We start from the raw sequence: 20,752 nt of genomic DNA on the forward strand, positions 1-20,752 counted from the left end.
TTTTATTCACCTCACTGTTCCTCAATACAATTTACAAACAGTTGGATTCATGCTACTGGATTTAAATTGCTGTACAAATACATTTATTTATGTAGTGACTCAGTCCCGATTCAGGGAGCAGATCAGAATTGCGGTGAAATATCCGGTTACATCATTTATTAAATTAATCAATAAATAAAACAGACTAACAGCCCCTGAGACAGTCAGAAGCTCAAGCAGCTGTCTGACAGCCGCTCCGCCAATAAGGAGCTGCAGCCGCTGACCAACAGCCCCTCAGCCAACCCTTCCCGCCCTTCCCCCCACAACCAGCCGTGCCAGTGTCCTCCTGCCAGCGCGCCGCAACAGCCAGCCCTGCCATGCTCCGCCAGCAAGCCAGAAATAGCTTCAGCCAGTCAGACGACGCGCGTACTGCCTGCAAACAACCTGAAGCTAACCAGGAGAACGAACCTCTGACTCGCAGCCCAGCGAGCCAGTCAGGGAATTCGACATACTACCTGTGGAAAACATTCAGCCAATCAAACTGATGGGACTGACCTGCAGAGTCACGACCGTGGGTTGGCTGAGGCGTCAATGACAGGGCTGGCTTTGGGGGACTGGTAGAGCTGTCTGGGAGGGGGGTGCCCTGCATGGCTGGCTGGGTACAGTGGTACTGGCAGGGCTCACTGTGCGCGGGGGGGTCACCTGTAGGGCTGGAAGGGAGGTCAATGGGCGAATTGGCTGAGGGGGCAATGGCTGGTGTGAGGGAGGCCACTGGCGGGGCTGACGGGGTCACTGGCAAAGCTGGCAGGGGAGTGCACTCGCAACGCCCACAAGGGGTGAGGCATTGGCAGGGATGAATGGCGCCGGGGAAATATCAGGGCTGGCTGGGGCGGGGAAATGTCTAGGCTAGGTGTGGCGGTGGGGGGGGGGGGGTTAATGACAGGGCTGCCTAGCGGGAAGGACACTTCTAGGGCTAGCTTGGGTGGGGTGGCACTGGCATAGCTCACTGGGGGGGGGGGAAGGGGGCACTCTGGCACTGCACTCTTCAACCTTGCACCACAGCGCAATACGCACCACCGCTGCCCAGCACCCCAGCGCTCACCGTGCCAACATTCCCTCTGCCAACTGGCAGCCACACATCGTGGATGTGGGCAGCACACGACCTACCCAAGAGCCATGGGCACCGGTGCCCATATATGAGGGCACCTGAATGTAGGTTTGTCAGATGTAGTGCCAGTCAATGTGATCCCTGGCACTGGGAAAGGTGTTGGGGCAAGAGGCCGGCACTGTGACTGGGCACCGCCAGAGCGAGGGGGATTGAGGACTGCGCGCCAGAGGGAGCGGCTGGTGCATGGGGATGGGGGAGGGAGGCACATGCGGGGAAAGGAGCTGCAGAGAAAGCCGCGGCCACCGTGAAGCCCGGTGGACGAGGTTGGGCGGAGTGTATGCACCATGTTAACCGGTGTGCCTTACACCCCCTGCAGATAACGGACTTGGGAATGCAAACTTGCACGGTCGCCTCCATCCTGGCCGCCGCAGCCCAGGAGGATGCACTGAGGCTCGGACAGGAGCTGCTGGAGACGGACCATACAGAACAGGATCTAGCCGCAGAAGAACAGGAGCCAGCCGGTGAGGATGGAGAACCGGCCGCCCAAGAGGCCGAGGAGGAGTAGGGTAGGAGGCACGGCATCAGGCTACATGTGTACCACAGTGCCGGTCAGTAAAGGACCTGCTGGACCGGGCATGCCGTAGTAGACTCCGGCTGAGCAAGGGGCAAGTGCAAAATATCAGCCAGATGATGGGGCATCTGGCACCGGGGTGAGGGTGGTGGGTCGGGGCATCAACATCTGGGGCGGGATTCTTAGTTAGCCTTCGCCGAAACCTGGCAACAAGATTGGGCGGAGCATAGCTTCCGACACCAAACTGGAGGTAGGCGCTGGTTTGACGCAGTGACACCGTATGTATGGGTGGGCGCACTCTCGCAAGTTTCCCCGCCACAGCGCCACCCCGCACAACACAAAAAACCCGCCCAACCAGCCGCCAGTTAACCGGGACCACCCAGGGTCACAGCCATGGCAGCCCTCAGGGACGGCAGTCCCAACCAATGGTACGCCGGGCAGCAGCAACGGGCGCCAGGACTGGGGGCAGTGACGGTTCCGGATACCGACGGGGCATTGATGCGGGGCTGCATGTGGGACATGCTTTGCCTTGTCATTGTCGTTGTCGTTGTCATTCATCTCAAGAGGCTTGGAATATAAAAGCAGGGATGTACTTCTGAAGCTTTATAAAGCATTAGTTAGGCCCCATTTAGAATACTGTGAGCAATTTTGGGCCCCACACCTCCGGAAGGACATACTGGCACTGGAGCGGGCACAGCGGAGATTTACACGGATGATCCCAGGAATGGTAGGCCTAACATACGATGAACGTCTGAGGATCCTGGGATTATATTCATTGGAGTTTAGGAGGTTGAGGGGAGATCTAATAGAAACTTACAAGATAATGAATGGCTTAGATAGGGTGGATGTAGGGAAGTTGTTTCCATTAGCAGGGGAGACTAGGACCCGGGGGCACAGCCTTAGAATAAAAGGGAGTCACTTTAGAACAGAGATGAGGAGAAATTTCTTCAGCCAGAGAGCGGTGGGTCTGTGGAATTCATTGCCACAGAGGGCGGTGGAGGCCGGGACGTTGAGTGTCTTTAAGACAGAAGTTGATAAATTCTTGATTTTTCGAGGAATTAAGGGCTATGGAGAGAGAGCGGGTGAATGGAGTTGAAATCAGCCATGATTGAATGGCGGAGTGGACTCGATTGGCCGAATGGCCTTACTTCCGCTCCTATGTCTTATGGTCTTATGGCCTGGGCCCGCAGTGCTAACCGGGGCCATCTTGTAGTCCATGGAACCTCGTTGGGCACAGCATTATGCGTCATGCTAACATGTTGGTCTTCCACCCCTTGCAGACAATGGCGTTTGGCGTTCAACCAGCAATGCTCGCAGCCGTGGTGGTGGTCGCAGCTCTCTGATGCCCTGTGACCGCGAGAACGGGAGCCCGTTGGAGTGGAGGGGGGAGCTGCAGGAGCGGAGCGTGCAGCAGCGAACGGCCAACAGTGAAGCGGGCTACAGGTGGGCAGGTGGCGGCCGGAGAGGGTGGAGGGCCTGCCGTCCAACGGGCCTAGGAGAAGGAGGTGCCATTGAGGTGGTGCAAGACGCCTCGTATCTACCAGCACCACCTGGCAGATCAGGCATGCCGTCGGAGACTCCGGATGAGCAGAGAGACAGTGCGACACATCTGCCCGATGATGGCATACCTGGCACCTCGGGGGTATGAGGGAGGACACCCACTCCCGGGGACCGTCAAGGTGACGGTCGCACTGAACAATCACGTTTCGGGGTCCTTGCACTCGAAGAGTGGGGACCGGGCTGGGATCTCACAGACCTGTGTGTACAGATGCGCCCGCACCGTCACGGACGCCCTATATCTCAAGGCGCCTCAAAACATCCAGTTCCATATGGACCGTGCCCACAAGGATGCCCAGGCAGATGGGGTTCGCTGCCATCGCTGGGAAAGGCCCGAGTCAGTGGGCGAAAGGCGGGATGCATGTCCCTCCATGGCACCTGCGGATAAAAGGCTGCTGTACATTAACCGAAGGGGGGACCACTCAAAGGACCTCCAGGTGTCTGTATCCATCAGCTACACACCGTACACCTCTACACCCGATATTCGGGCAGTGAGCAGGACTCGAAATGGAAAATGCTGGAAAATCTCAGCAGGTCTGGCAGCATCTGTAGGGAGAGGCGTACAGATGCTGCCACGCATGCTGAGATTTTCCAGCATTTTCTCTTTCGTTTCAAAATCTATCATCCGCAGTAATTTGCTTTTATCCAGTGTGCAGGACTCCTTCATCCTGGCACACTCGCTGATTCCTGACGTGTCCGGTGGGCACCCCTCCCCGGCTGGGCGGTTGTCTCCTGGCAAATCATGGGCATCGTTACCCGATGACACCCATCCGGAGGCCACAGACCGACGTGGAGATCCGCTACAACTCCGCCCATACAGCGACCAGGAGTGTGTTCAAGCGGTGCTCCAGCCTCCAGAAGATGCGCTTCAGGTGGCTGGACCGTCTGGAGGGGTCCTGCAGTATGATGACGAAATAGTTGTCCGCATCGCGGTGGCCTGCTGCATCGTCCACTATATAGCACAACAGCGAGGCAATGATGAGGATGAGGAGGAAGAGCAGGTCTCGTCCGAGGAGGAGAATGCGGAGGAGGAGGCCGATGCGATGGACATGGGGCGCAGGCAGGCGGGGCAGGTATTATCACCAGGGCCAACGTGCATGCGACGCTCTGATGGGCTCCAAGTGCAGCGACTAGGAGTGATGGAGTGGCGGGAGGTTACAGGCCAAGCGTAATGGACTCCACATTCCAGACCTACTCCGCCCAGCCCCCCCCCCCCCCACCCCCACCCCCACTTTCCACAACGCCAAACCATCCAGTTGAAAACTCCTCCATTATAAATACCTGTGGCGGTCCGAGCCGGGGGCACTGGGTTGGCAGTGACAGCGTGTCTGCTCCATGGGATGGAGGATGATGACAACCCGCTCTGAGATGAGCTTGCGCTCCGCATCGTATGACAATGTCTGACACGTGCCAACAGTTCCACCTTCCACCTGGGTGATCCCTGCATGCGGGCTAGCCAGTCCACGGTCCCGTCGAATCCCTGGAGTGGGAGTGCTGGAGACGGTCGGGGCAGGGGGCGGGGTTGGAAGGAGTGTGGGTGGGAAGCATGGTCCTCCAACAGGGTCTTCAACGGTTCCACCCACCATTGCCTGGGCCTGCCCGTACCAGCCCACCACCACACCCTTCAGACAGAACACCGAGACATGAATTAGCAATGTTAACAGGTGTTTATTGTGAAGAAATATATAGAATCTGTGCCCTTGCCCCATGACTGAACTCTACCCTGCGCCCATGCCAACGTAACTTGTGTCTAACTTTTCTAGCCTGACGGGCCCTCACGCTACGCCTAGCTGGTTTCCCAGACGATATAGCCGGAGTGGAGGCGCGCGGCTGTAACACCTGCCCTGTGACAAGAGCCTGAGGTGACACGGCCTAAATGGGCCTGTCCGGTGCTCGGGTGTCCGTGTGCGTGGTGCCGCCCTGCTCTGCCCACTGCCCACCAGATGCACCAGGAACAGGAGCGGCAGCCCGAAGCGCCGCGGTGTTCTGGCACCTCCCCTGCGGGAGTCACTGGTGCGGGCCCCATCACCACATCCTCTCTCGGGGTGCCCGATGGACCACGGGCTACTCCATCGGGCGGGGTATGAGCGCAGCAATTCCCTGAGGTCTCCCCGCCACCTGGCACTGCCAGACCTGAGGCCCGCTCTGGTCTCGAACAGTGTCTGTACGCTCACGGCCATGGAGCACAAGGAGAGGACTATCACCGTCTGGGGTTCCAGCACATCACGCTGCGACGGTATCACCACCCTGTGGGTCTGTGCCACATCAGACAATGTCTCGGCCACCTCACTCTGTGTCTGAGCCACCTCACTCTGCATCTGGGCCACCTCCCTCTGGGTCTGGGCCATCTCCCTCTGTGTCTGGGCCACCTCCCTCTGTGTCAGGGCCACCTCCCTCTGGGTCTGGGCCATCTCCCTCTGTGTCAGGGCCATCTCCCTCTGTGTCTGGGCCACCGCTCTCTATGTCTGGGCCACCTCCCTGTGGGTCTGGGCCATCTCCCTCTGTGTCTGGGCCACCTCAGTCTGCGTCTGGGTCACCTCCCTCTGGGTCTGGGCCACCTCACTCTGCGTCTGGGTCACCTCCCTCTGGGTCTGGGCCATCTCCCTCTGTGTCTCGGCAACCGCCCGCTGCGTCTGGGCCACCTCACTCTGTGTCTGGGCCACCGCCCTCTATGTCTGGGCCACCTCCCTCTGGGTCTGGGCCATCTCCCTCTGTGTCTGGGCAACCTCCCTCTGGCACTGTGACACATCCCTCTGGGTCTGGGCCACCTCCCTCTGGGTCTGGGCCATCTCCCTCTGTGTCTGGGCAACCTCCCTCTGGCACTGTGACACATCCCTCTGGGTCTGGGCCACCTCCCTCTGGGTCTGGGCCATCTCCCTCTGTGTCTGGGCAACCTCCCTCTGGCACTGTGACACATCCCTCTGGGTCTGGGCCACCTCCTCTGTGTCTGGGCCATCTCCCTCTGTGTCTGGGCAACCTCCCGCTGCGTCTGGGCCAGCTCCCTTTGGGTCTGGGCCATCTCCCTCTGTGTCTGGGCCACCGCCCTCTATGTCTGGGCCACCTCCCTCTGGGTCTGGACCATCTCCCTCTCTGTCTGGGCAACCTCCCTCTGGCACTGTGGCACATCCCTCTGGGTCTGGGCCACCTCCCTCTGGGTCTGGGCCATCTCCCTCTGTGTCTGGGCAACCTCCCTCTGGCACTGTGACACATCCCTCTGGGTCTGGGCCACCTCCCTCTGGGTCTGGGCCATCTCCCTCTTTGTCTGGGCAACCTCCCTCTGGCACTGTGACACATCCCTCTGGGTCTGGGACACCTCCCGCTGTGTCTGGGCCACCTCCCTCTGGGTCTGGGCCATCTCCCTCTGTGTCTGGGCCACCTCCCTCAGTGTCTGGGCCACCTCCCTCTGTGTCTGGGCCACCTCCCGCTGTGTCTGGGCCACCTCCCTCTGTGTCAGGGCCACCTCCCGCTGTGTCTGGGCCACCTCCCTCTGTGTCTGGGCCACCTCCCTCTGTGTCTGGGCCACCTCACTCTGTGTCTGGGCCACCTCCCGCTGTGTCTTGGCCACCTCCCGCTGTGTCTGGGCCACCTCACTCTGTGTCTGGGCCACCTCCCGCTGTGTCTGGGCCACCTCCCGCTGTGTCTGGGCCACCTCCCTCTGTGTCTGGGCCACCTCACTCTGTGTCTGGGCCACCTCACTCTGTGTCTGGGCCACCTCCCGCTGTGTCTGGGCCACCTCACTCTGTGTCTGGGCCACCTCTTGCTGTGTCTGGGCCACCTCACCCTGTGTCTGGGCCACCTCCCGCTGTGTCTGGGCCACCTCCCTCTGTGTCTGGGCCACCTCCCGCTGTGTCTGGGCCACCTCCCGCTGTGTCTGGGCCACCTCCCTCTGTGTCTGGGCCACCTCCCTCTGTGTCTGGGCCACCTCACTCTGTGTCTGGGCCACCTCACTCTGTGTCTGGGCCACCTCCCGCTCTCTCTGGGCCACCTCCCTCTGTGTCTGGGCCACCTCCCTCTGGCACTGTGACACATCCCTCTGGGACTGGGACACCTCCACCTGGGAAAGACCACCTCGCCCAGTGTCTGTGCCACACCGGCCAGCGTATGAGCAATGCTGCCGACGTTCCCAGCTGCGATCTGAAGTTCACGGACTGGGCCACGCTGAGGTGCACCGCTACACTGTCCAGATGCCTGTGGCACCTGAGAGAGGGCAGCCCGTCCCTGGCCTCGGCCACCACCTGCACAGAATGCCGCATGGCCGAAACCATCGCCCCCAATGCTCCCACCGGGGACGCCACCCGTGCGGTTCCAGCCTGTGTCGCACACATGATCGGCACAATGCCCTACTCCTGCACACAGATCGACTCATCCACCTTCGCCTGCAGGTGCTGGATGCCCGCCGTCATCCCCTCCTCTAGTCCCTGTGTCTCTAACTGCACCTGCACCGTGGCTGGGTCTGGATACTCGAGAACCTGGCACCCGTCTGAACAGCAAATGCTTCCTGGGACTTGCTTGCCCTTCAACCTTCCGACCCCTCGGCCGCTCCTACCTCCACCTACTGTACCAAATGTGATGTTTGGTGCGCACCAGATAGTGTCCCAGGAGCCCCTTCACCATGTGAGGTGATAGTCTCTGGGATGCTGGAGGGTGTAGCGGGCAGGTATGACGAAAATTCCGTGTCCTCCTCCGACCCGAGCTCTGGGAAGTTCTGAGTCTCGGACGGGGGTGCTGGTGTTCAGCCTGCTCTCTCTGTCAGCGCTCTGGCGGCACTGGCTCTGGCACGGGCTGGGAGCGGGGGCACCGGATGCACCAGCACCATCTCCGGCAGGCATTGTAAGACACAAGACGACATTTTGATTAGACAGCGGGTCGGGGGTCCGTGGGGGTGGACGTGATGGGGATGGGAGGGTGTGTGGCGTGAAGAAAGTTGGTGGTTGGGGTGGGGTGGTGTTGGAAGGCGGGGGTGTTGGGTTGAGGGGTGAAGGGGGTCTAGTGTGTGCGAGGGGGGTGGGGGGGGGGACTGTGAGAGTGTGGTGCGGTGAGGGGGTTGTGGATCCACACATTAACTTGGGGATATGCAAATGAGCGGAGTCCCACTTCCTCGCCCGCCGCCGAACTCTGCCTCAGTGACCTCCCTTTCCGCCGGGCTACTGACGCTGTCCAGATCCCTCTGCTCTTGCGTGGTAAGTCTGCCCTGGCACAGTGAGCGGCCGCACGTCTTGTGGTCCCCCCCCCCCCCCGGGTGTGGGGGTGGGTCACAAAAAGAAAAATGGTTTGACGGTCCGACGTATGCAGCCCAGGAGCTGGGTAGATGGTGGCCTCAGTGACCAGGACACCCGGATATGACGGCTGGCACGGTTACTGGCATGTGGGGCAGTGTCTTTGTTCGGTTGTCGCCCGGGATGGAGTGGTCGGTTTACGGGTGTGTGGGTGGTCGGGGTTGGTGCGCAGTGCATGGCGCTGCCTTCTCTACCTGGCCACCCTGAGGAGGCCGTGACTTTTCTTCCTCCACTGGATGCCAGTCCGGGTGACTTTGTCCACGGCACTGATGGCGACTGCCACCTGCGCCCAGGTACGGCGAACAGCGGGGCCTGGCGGCCTTTCTCCCGGGCTAGGGCACAGGGTCACCTGCCTCTCCTCCGCGGCGTCCATGAGTGTTTCCAGCTCAGCGGCCCTGAACCATAGCGCTGCTCTCCTTCCAGCCACCTTGTTGATGGGACGGTGTGTGTGGGGGGCGGAGGGGGGGGGGGATTGTTTAAGTGACTCACCCTGCGACTCCGGCATAGTTTTGTATGGAATTGATTGTGTTCCACGTGGCGATGCTGCTAGCCCATTTAGAGTTGCTGAATCGGTGCAGCTGTTGCGCCATTTTTGCTGTTGTACAACACCGCTGTTTCCACGCCGGCGTCGGCACATGGTCTCAAAATCTGAGAATCCAGACTCGGGTTAAGGGAGAAGTCGGACTGGCAGCTCACTATTGCGGGTATAGCATCTTCTGGTTAGACGGGTGTAGGGGGAGGCATAGTAGAAGATCTGGTGTTGCAACATTGATCAACGAATGAATTATCGCAGTGAGGTCGGATGATGTCTTAGCAGGCCCCTCAAATTAGGTGGTATGGGTGAAACATGAAAACAAAAAGACGGTAATCGCCTTTCTGGGTGTGTCCATCTCCAAACAGTCAGGGAGAGATCGAAGCGCAGATTTGGAGGCAAATCTCAGAGAAGAGTAAGTACAATAGTGTAATAATGGTAGGTGATTGGAACTTCCCAAATATTAATTGGGATATTCAGAGTTTGAAAATCTTAGATGAGGCAGAATTCGTAAAGTGCATTCAGGAGAGCTTTTGGAACCAGAAAGTGCAACATCCTACAGTCGAGGAGGCAGGACTTGACTGAGTCTTAAGGAATGAAGCCGCGCAGGTGGCAAAAACGTCACTGAGGAATATTTTTGTGACAGTTACCATAACACAGTTAGATATCAGGCAGTTCGGTAAAAGATAAAGATGTTACAGAAATAAAGGTCCTGAATTGTGGAAATAACGATTAATTAGGGAAAACGGGAGATGGCCAAATTGGATTGCATGAACGACTTGTCGGAAAATGCACATCTGCGCAGTGGGAGTTAATTGCACAGCAAATGTGAAGGGAGAGGTGAAGGGTGTGACCAGATGCACTGAGAACGCTGGATGGCAAGGGAAATACAGGATTGGATCAGGGAGAAGAATGAAGCCTAATGGAGAGGGAGAGGGCTGAAAAATGTGATGCCTGGAAGATTATTGAATGTGCAGGGATATTTAAAAATGTCATGGGGTCATGTGATCTGTGCGCATGACGGCTGTATTTTGGGAGCTACGCCTCTGCTCATCTTCTAATCCGTCATTTCATCCTGTTCCACATTTCGTATTTGGCTTTCTTCGCTTACACGGCTCGTACTGTCCCAGGAACCTGTTGATTGGTGTATTTGCAAGAGAGAACCTGGATAAAGTGTTTCAATCCTCTTTGTTCCATCAAGATGGAATCGGCTGGGCTGGGGCCCTCTCTGTCTTGGAACAGTTTCTGCTGAGTGGGTTCCGGATGGAGTGGGGTCCTCTTTGTATTGGTACTGTTTCTGCTGAGAGTGTTCTCGCTGGGGTGGGGCCCTGTTTGTATTGGTACAGTTTCTGCTGAGAGTGCTCTCGCTGGGGTGGGCCCCTGTTTGTATTGGTACTGTTTCTGCTGAGAGTGTTCTCGCTGGGGTGGGGCCCTGTTTGTATTGGTACAGTTTCTGCTGAGCGGGTTCTCGCTGGGGTGGGGCCCTGTTTGTATTGATACAGTTTCTGATGAGTGTGTTCTCGATGGGGTGGGCCCCTGTTTCTATTGGTACAGTTTCTGATGAGTGTGTTCTCGATGGGGTGGGCCCCTGTTTCTATTGGTACAGTTTCTGATGAGTGTGCTCTCGATGGAGTGGGGTCCTCTTTGTATTGGTACTGTTTCTGCTGAGAGGGTTCCCGATGGGGCGTGGCCCTGTTTGTATCGGTACAGGTTCTGCTGAGCGGGTGTCCGAAGGCGTGGGGCCCTGTTTGTATTGGTACAGTTTCTGCTGAGTGGGTTCACAATGGGGTGAGGTCCTGTTTGTATTGGTACAGTTTCTGCTGAGAGTGTTCCCGCTGGGGTGGGGCCCTGTTTGTATTGGTACAGTTTCTGATGAGCGGGTTCTCGATGGGGTGGGGCCCGGTTTGTATTGGTACTGTTTCTGCTGAGAGGTTTCTCGATGGGGTGTGGTCATAATTGTATTGATACAATTTCTGATCAGAGGTTTCTCGATGGGGTGGGGCCATGTTTGAATTGGTACAGTTTCTGATGAGTGTGTTCTGGATGGGGTGGGGCCCTGTTTGTATTGGTACAGTTTCTGATGAGTGTGTTCTCGATGGGGAGGGGCCCTGTTTGTATTGGTACAGTTTCTGAAGAGTGGGTTCTCGATGGGTTGGGGTCCTGTTTGTATTGGTACAGTTTCTGATCAGTGGGTTCTCGATGGGGTGGGCCCCTGTTTGTATTGGTACAGTTTCCGCTGAGCGGGTTGTCGATGGGGTGGGACCCTGTTTGTATTGGTACAGTTTCTGATCAGTGGGTTCTCGATGGGGTGAGGTCCTGTTTGTATTGGTACAGTTTCTGCTGAGTGGGTTGTCAATGGGGTGGGACCCTGTTTGTATTGGCACAGTTTCTGATCAGCGGTTTCTCGATTTGGTGAGGTCCTGTTTGTATTGGTACCGTTTTCGCTGAGTGGGTTGTCGATGGGGTGGGACCCTGTTTGTATTGGTACAGTTTCTGATCAGCGGGTTCTCGATGGGGTGGGGTCCTGTTTGTATTGGTACAATTTCTTATCAGTGGGTTCACGATGGGGTGGGGTCCTGTTTGTATTGATACCGTTTCTGATGAGTGGGTTCTCGATGAGGTGGGGCCCTGTCAGTATTGGTACAGTTTGTGATGAGTGGGTTCTTGATAGGGTTTAGTCCTGTTTGTATTTGGACAGTTTCTGATGAGTGGGTTCTCGATGGATGGGACCCTGTTTGTATTGGGACAGTTGCTGATGAGTGGGTTCTGGATGGATGGGGCCCTGTTTGTATTGGGGCAGTTTCTGATCAGCGGGTTCTCGATGGGGTGGGGTCCTGTTTGTATTGGTACAATTTCTTATCAGTGGGTTCTCGATGGGGTGGGGTCCTGTTTGTATTGATACCGTTTCTGATGAGTGGGTTCTCGATGAGGTGGGGCCCTGTCAGTATTGGTACAGTTTGTGATGAGTGGGTTCTTGATAGGGTTTAGTCCTGTTTGTATTTGGACAGTTTCTGATGAGTGGATTCTCGATGGATGGGACCCTGTTTGTATTGGGACAGTTGCTGATGAGTGGGTTCTGGATGGATGGGGCCCTGTTTGTATTGGGACAGTTTCTGATGAGTGGGTTCCCGAAGGGGTGGGGCCCTGTTTGTATTGGTACAGTTTCTGATGAGCGGGTTCTCGATGGGGTGGGATCCTGTTTGTATTGTTACAGTTTCTGATGAGCGGGTTCTCGATGGGGTGGGGCCCTGTTTGTATTTGTACAGTTTCTGATGAGCGGGTTCTCGATGGGGTGGGATCCTGTTTGTATTGGTACAGTTTCTGATGAGTGTGTTCTCGATGGGATGGGGCCCTGTTTGTATTGGTACAGTTTACGCTGAGTGGGTTCTCGATGGGGTGGGGCCCTGTTTGTATTTGTACAGTTTCTGATGAGTGTGTTCTCGATGGGGTGATGCCCTATTTGTATTGGTACAGTTTCTGATGAGTGGGTTCTCGATGAGCTGGGGTCCTGTTTGTATTGGTACAGTTTCTGATGAGTGTGTTCTCGGTGGGGTGGGGCCCTGTTTGTATTGGTACAGTTTCTGATGAGTGTGTTCTCGGTGGGGTGGGGCCCTGTTTGTATTGATACAGTTTCTGATGAGCGGGTTCTCGATGGGATGGGGCCCTGTTTGTATTGGTACAGTTTCCGCTGAGTGGGTTCCCGATTGGATGGGGCCCTGTTTGTATTGGTACAGTTTCTAATGAGTGGGTTCTCGATGGGGTGAGGTCCTGTTTGTATTGGTACAGTTTCTGATGAGTGGGTTCTCGATGGGGTGGGGTCCTGTTTGTATTGTTACAGTTTCTGATGAGTGTTTTCTCGATGGGGTGGGGTCCTGTTTGTATTGATACAGTTTCTGATGAGTGGGTTCTCGATGGGGTGGGGCCCGGTTTGTATTGGTACAGTTTCTGGTGAGTGTTTTCTCGATGGGGTGGGGTCCTGTTTGTATTGGTACAGTTTCTGCTGCGTGGGTTCTCGATGGGGTGGGGCCCTGTTTGTATTGGTACAGTTTCTGATGAGTGGGTTCTCGATGGGGTGGGGCCCTGTTTGTATTGGTACAGTTTCTGCTGAGCGGGTTCTCGATGGGGTGGGGCCCTGTTTGTATTGGTACAGTTTTTGATGAGTGTGTTCTCGATGGGGTGGGGCCCTGTTTGTATTGCTACAGCTTCTGCTGAGTGGGTTCTCGATGGGGTGGGGCCCTGTTTGTATTGGTACAGTTTCTAATGAGTGGGTTCTCGATGGGGTGAGGTCCTGTTTGTATTGGTACAGTTTTTGATGAGTGTGTTCTCGATGGGATGGGGTCCTGTTTGTATTGGTACAGTTTCTGATGAGTGGGTTCTCGGTGGGGTGGGGCCCTGTTTGTATTGATACAGTTTCTGATGAGTGTGTTCTCGATGGGATGGGGCCCTGTTTGTATTGGTATAGTTTCTGATGAGTGGGTTCTCGATGGGGTGGGGTCCTCTTTGTATTGATACAGTTTCTGATAAGTGGGTTCTCGATGGGGTGGGGTCCTGTTTGTATTGGTACAGTTTCTGATGAGTGGGTTCTCGATGGGGTGGGGACCAGTCTGTATTGGTACAGTTTCTGCTGAGTGGGTTCCCGATGGGTGGGGACCTTTGTGCATTAATGCCGTTTCAGCTGTGTGGTTCTCGTTGGTGTGGGGCCCTGTTTGTATTGGTACCGTTTCTGCTGAGTGTGTTGCTGATGGGGTGATGCCCTGTTTGTATTGGTACAGTTTCTGCTGCGTGGGTTCTCAAAGGGGCGGGGTCCTCGTTGTATTGGTGCAGTTTCTGCTGAGTGGGGGCACGATGAGGTGGGGCCCTGTTTCTATTGGTACAGTATTTGCTGAGTGGGTTCTCAATGATATGGGGTCCTCTTTCTAATGGTACAGTTTCTACTGAGTGTTTTTTCGATGGAGTCTGGCCCTGTTTGTATTGGGACAGAATCTGCTGTGTGGGTTCTCGCCGTGGTGCATGATGGCTGCAATGCAACATGTTCCCTTTACAGATACTCTCGGTTTTGAATGGTACATCCTCAGAAACGGCTTCCGCACCCTCTCTAAAGCCGCCACATCCTTTTGGTAGTGTGGGAACCAGAATTGAACACTATACTCCAAGTATGTTGGAGTATGTTTGGCCTCAGTATGTTTGAACATCGGTGGCCATGCGTTGGGATGTTTGACTTACATGCTGGGTGCATCAGATTTGATGATGCACGCCATATTGTCTTTTCAATGTCAGTGATGCTTGGGACCACTGACCACTGCTCCTGGATTTCCCCCTTCTCGATGTTTGTCGTTTGGAGTTGTAGGTGACTGAGGTGGCACAGGTATTCCCCCGGACCGGCGCCTAGGTTCCCGACAGCTTGTGTGTTGTTGAGGTGAGACGGTGGAAGTAATGGTGTCTCTTGCTTAAATCTTCATTGATTGGAATCATTGAGTGATCCTGAAGAGTTGATTCTACTTTATACTTTACATTTGCCTTTTCGCTAAACAAGGAAGACGTTTTCATTCTGTGGACGGACCTGCGACTATTCTGTAATCCATGACGTCAATCCCTCTTCCCTATGATTGTCATCGTTATCTCCTTCACGGCGTGGAAACGTGACGCTGTGATCTCTCTCGTTGATTGACCTGATTTGGTGGTTGCATTTTAAGTGCAAAATGTGAACTCTTTTAATCTTCTCTGATGTTGTCTTGGCTTGTGTCCGATACTGCTGGTGGCTGTGGGATAGGGATGCACCCTTCTATTATAACCCTGGCGGCTGTGGGATAGGGATGCACCCTTCTATTATAATCCTGGGGGCTGTGGGCTGGGGATGCACCCTTCTATTATAATTCTGGCGGCTGTGGGATAGGGATGCACCCTTCTATCATAATCCTGGCGGCTGTGGGATAGGGATGCACCCTTCTATTATAATCCTGGCGGCTGTGGGATAGGGATGCACCCTTCTATTATAATCCTGGCGGCTGTGGGATAGGGAGGCACCTTTCTATTACAATCCTGGCGGCGGTGGGATAGGGATGCACCCTTCTATTATAATCCTGGCAGCTGTGGGATAGGGATGCACCCTTCTATTATAATCCTGGCGGCTGTGGGATAGGGATGCGCCCTTCTATTATAATCCTGGCGGCTGTGGGATAGGGATGCACCCTTCTATTATAATCCTGGCGGCTGTGGGATAGGGATGCGCCCTTCTATTATAATCCTGGCAGCTGTGGGATAGGGATGCACCCTTCTATTATAATCCTGGCAGCTGTGGGATAGGGATGCACCCTTCTATTATAATCCTGGCGGCTGTGGGATAGGGATGCGCCCTTCTCTTATAATACTGGCGGCTGTGGCATAGGGATGCACCCTTCTGTTATACTCCTGGCGGCTGTGGGATAGGGATGCACCCTTCTATTATAATCCTGGCGGCTGTGGGATAGGGATGCATCCTTCTATTGTAATCCTGGCGGCTGTGGGATAGGGGTGCACACTTCTATTATAATCCTGGAGGCTGTGGGGTAGGGATGCACCCTTCTATTATAATCCTGGCGGCTGTGGGATAGGGATGCACCCTTCTATTATAATCCTGGCGGCTGTGGGATAGGGATGCACCCTTCTATCATAATCCTGGCGGCTGTGGGATAGGGATGCACCCTTCTATTATAATCCTGGCGGCGGTGGGAGAGGGATGCATCCTTCTATTATAATCCTGGCAGCTGTGGGATAGGGATGCACCCTTCTATTATAATCCTGGCGGCTGTGGGATAGGGATGCACCCTTCTATTATAATTCTGGCGGCTGTGGGATAGGGGTGCACCCTTCTATTATAATCCTGGCGGCTGTGGGATAGGGATGCACCCTTCTATTATAATCCTGGCGGCTGTGGGATATGGATGCACCCTTCTATTATAATCCTGGCGGCTGTGGGATAGGGATGCGCCCTTCTATTATAATCCGGGCGGCTGTGGGATAGGGATGCACCCTTCTATTATAATCCTGGCGGCTGTGGGATAGGTATGCACCCTTCTATTATACTATTATAATCCTGGCGGCTGATAGATAGGGATGCACCCTTCTATTATACTATTATAATCCTGGCGGCTGTGGGATAGGGATGCACCCTTCTATTATAGTCCTGGCGGCTGTGGGATAGGGATGCACCCTTCTATTATAATCCGGGCGGCTGTGGGATAGGGATGCACCCTTCTATTATAATCCTGGCGGCTGTGGGATAGGTATGCACCCTTCTATTGTACTATTATAATCCTGGCGGCTGTTAGATAGGGATGCACCCTTCTATTATACTATTATAATCCTGGCGGCTGTGGGATAGGGATGCACCCTTCTATTATAATTCTGGCGGCTGTGGGATAGGGATGCACCCTTCTATTATAATCCTGGCGGCTGTGGGTCAGGGATGCACCCTTCTATTATAGTCATGGCGGCTGTGGGATAGGGATGCACCCTTCTATTATAATCCTGGTGGCTGTGGGATAGGGATGCACCCTTCTATTATAATCCTGGCGGCTGTGGGATATGGATGCACCCTTCTATTATAATCCTGGCGGCTGTGGGATAGGGATGCGCCCTTCTATTATAATCCGGGCGGCTGTGGGATAGGGATGCACCCTTCTATTATAATCCTGGCGGCTGTGGGATAGGTATGCACCCTTCTATTATAATCCTGGCGGCTGTTAGATAGGGATGCACCCTTCTATTATACTATTATAATCCTGGCGGCTGTGGGATAGGGATGCACCCTTCTATTATAATCCTGGCGGCTGTGGGATAGGGATGCACTCTTCTATTATAATCCTGGCGGCTGTGGGATAGGGATGCACTCTTCTATTATAATCCTGGCGGCTGTGGGATAGGGATGCACCCTTCTATTATAATCCTGGTGGCTGTGGGATAGGGATGCACTCTTCTATTATAATCCTGGCGGCTGTGGGATAGGGATGCACCCTTCTATTATAATCCTGGCGGCTGTGGGATAGGGATGCATCCTTCAATTATGACCCTGGCGGCTGTGGGATAGGGATGCACCCTTCTAGTATAATCCTGGCGGCTGTGGGATAGGGATGCACCCTTCTATTATAATCCTGGGGGCTGTGGGATAGGGATGCACCCTTCTATTATAATCCTGGCGGCTGTGGGATAGGGATGCACCCTTCTATTATAATCCTGGCGGCTGTGGGATAGGGATGCACTCTTCTATTATAATCCTGGCGGCTGTGGGATAGGGATGCACCCTTCTATTATAATCCTGGGGGCTGTGGGATAGGGATGCACCCGTCTATAATGATCCTGGCGGTTGTGGGATAGGGATGCACCCTTCTATTATAATCCTGGCGGCTGTCGGATAGGGATGCACCCTTCTCTTATAATACTGGCGGCTGTGGGATAGGGATGCACCCTTCTATTATAATCCTGGCGGCTGTGGGATAGGGATGCACCCTTCTCTTATAATACTGGCGGCTGTGGGATAGGGATGCACCCTTCTATTATAATCCTTGCGGCTGTGGGATAGGGATGCACCCGTCTATTATGATCTTGGCGCTTGTGGGATAGGGATGCACACTTCTATTATAATCCTGGCGGCTGTGGGATAGGGGTGCACCCTTCTATTATAATCCTGGCGGCTGTGGGATAGGGATGCACCCTTCTATTATAATCCTGGGCGCTATGGGATAGGGATGCACCCTTCTATTATAATCCAGGCGGCTGTGGGATAGGGATGCACTCGTCTATTATGATCCTAGCGGTTGTGGGATAGGGATGCACCCTTCTCTTATAATACTGGCGGCTGGGGGATACGGATGCACCCTTCTATTATAATCCTGGCGGCTGTGGGATAGGGGTGCACCCTTCTATTATAATCCTGGGGGCAGTGGGATAGGGATGCACGCGTCTATTATGATCCTGGCGGTTGTGGGATAGGGATGCGCCCTTCTATTATAACCCTGGCGGCTGTGGGATAGGGATGCACCCTTCTCTTATAATACTGGCGGCTGTGGGATAGGGATGCACCCTTCTATTATAATCCTGGCGGCTGTGGGATAGGGATGCACCCTTCTATTATAATCATGGGGGCTGTGGGATAGGGATGCACCCGTCTATTATAATCCTGGCGGCTGTGGGATAGGGATGCACCCTTCTATTATAATCCTGGCGGCTGTGGGATAGGGATGCACCATTCTATTATAATCCTGGCGGCTGTGGGATAGGGATGCACCATTCTATTATAGCCCTGGCGGCTGTGGGATAGGGATGCACCCTTCTATTATAACCATGGCGGCTGTGGGATAGGGATGCACCCTTCTATTATAATCCTGGCGGATGTGGAATATGGATGCATCCTTTTATTATAATCCTGGCGGCTGTGGGATAGGGATGCACCCTTCTATTATAATCCTGGCGGCTGTGGGATAGGGATGCACCCTTCTATTATAATCCTGGCGGCTGTGGGATCGGGATGCACCCTTCTATTATAATGCTGGTGGCTGTGGGATAGGGATGCACCCTTCTATTATAACCCCGGCGGCTGTGGGATAGGGATGCACCCTTCTATTATAATCCTGGCGGCTGTGGGATCGGGATGCACCCTTCTATTATAACCCCGGCGGCTGTGGGATAGGGATGCACCCTTCTAATATAATCCTGGCGGCTGTGGGATCGGGATGCACCCTTCTATTATAACCCTGGTGGCTGTGGGATAGGAATGCACCATTCTGTTATAATCCTGACGGCTGTGGGATAGGGATGCACCATTCTATTATAAACCTGGCGGCTGTGGAATATGGATGCACCCTTCTATTATAATCCTGGCGGCTGTGGGATAGGGATGCACCATTCTGTTATAATCCTGACGGCTGTGGGATAGGGATGCACCATTCTATTATAATCCTGGCAGCTGTGGGATAGGGATGCACCCTTCTATTATAATCCTGGCGGCTGTGGGATAGGGATGCAGCCTTCTATTATAATCCTGGCGGCTGTGGGATAGGGATGCACCCTTCCATTATAAACCTGGCGGCTGTGGAATATGGATGCACCCTTCTATTATAATCCTGGTGGCTGTGGGATAGGAATGCACCATTCTGTTATAATCCTGACGGCTGTGGGATAGGGATGCACCATTCTATTATAAACCTGGCGGCTGTGGAATATGGATGCACCCTTCCATTATAATCCTGGCGGCTGTGGGATAGGGATGCAGCCTTCTATTATAATCCTGGCGGCTGTGGGATAGGGATGCACCCTTCTATTATAATCCTGGCGGCTGTGGGATAGGGATGCACCCTTCTATTATAATGTTGGCGGCTGTGGGATAGGGATGCACCCTTCTGTTATAATCCTGGCGGCTGTGGGATAGGGATGCACCCTTCTATTATAATCCTGGCGGCTGTGGGATAGGGATGCACCCTTCTATTATAATCCTGGCGGCTGTGGGATAGGTATGCACCCTTCTATTATAATCCTGGCGGCTGTGGGATAGGGATGCACCCTTCTATTATAATCCTGGCGGTTGTGGGATCGGGATGCATCCTTTTATTATAATCCTGGCGGCTGGTAGATAGGGATGCACCCTTCTATTATAATCCTGGCGGCTGTGCGACAGGAATGCACCCGTCTATTATGATCCTGGCGGTTGTGGGATAGGGATGCACCCTTCTATTATAACCCTCGCGGCTGTTGGACAGGGATGCCCCCTTCTCTTATAATACTGGCGGCTGTGGGATAGGGATGCACCCTTCTATTATAATCCTGGCGGCTGTGGGATAGGGATGCACCCTTCTATTATAATCCTGGCGGCTGTGGGATAGGGATGCACCCTTCTATTATAATCCTGGGGGCTGTGGGATAGGGATGCACCCGTCTATTATGATCCTGGCGGTTGTGGGATAGGGATGCACAATTCTATTATAATCCTGGCGGTTGTGGGATAGGGGTGCAGCCTCGATTATAATCCTGGGCGCAGTGGGATAGGGATGCACCCTTCTATTATAATCCTGGCGGCTGTGGGATAGGGATGCACCCTTCTATTATAATCCTGGCGGCTGTGGGATAGGGATGCACCCTTCTATTATGACCCTGGCGGTTGTGGGATAGGGATGCACACTTCTCTTATAATACTGGCGGCTGTGGGATAGGGATGCACCCTTTTATTATAATCCTGGCGGCTGTGGGATAGGGATGCACCCTTCTATTATAATCCTGGGGGCTGTGGGATAGGGATGCACCCGTCTATTATGATCCTGGCGGTGGTGGGATAGGAATGCACCCTTCTATTATAACCCTGGCGGCTGTGGGATAGGGATGCACCCTTCTCTTATAATACTGGCGGCTGTGGGATAGGGATGCACCTTTCTATTATAATCCTGGCGGCTGTGGGATAGGGATGCACCCTTCTATTATAATCCTGGGGGCTGTGGGGTAGGGATGCACCCGTCTATTATGATCCTGGCGGTTGTGGGATAGGGATGCACCCTCCTATTATAATCCTGGCGGCTGTGGGATAGGGATGCACCTTTCTGTTACAATCCTGGCGACTGTGGGATAGGGATGCACCCTTCTATTATAATCCTGGCGGCTGTGGGATAGGGATGCACACTTCTATTATAATCCTGGCGGCTGTGGGATAGGGATGCACCCGTCTATTATGACCCTGGCGGTTGTGGGATAGGGATGCACACTTCTCT

The sequence above is a fragment of the Scyliorhinus torazame genome, chromosome 20 (genome assembly GCF_047496885.1).
Source record: "Scyliorhinus torazame isolate Kashiwa2021f chromosome 20, sScyTor2.1, whole genome shotgun sequence".
NCBI lineage: Eukaryota > Metazoa > Chordata > Chondrichthyes > Carcharhiniformes > Scyliorhinidae > Scyliorhinus > Scyliorhinus torazame.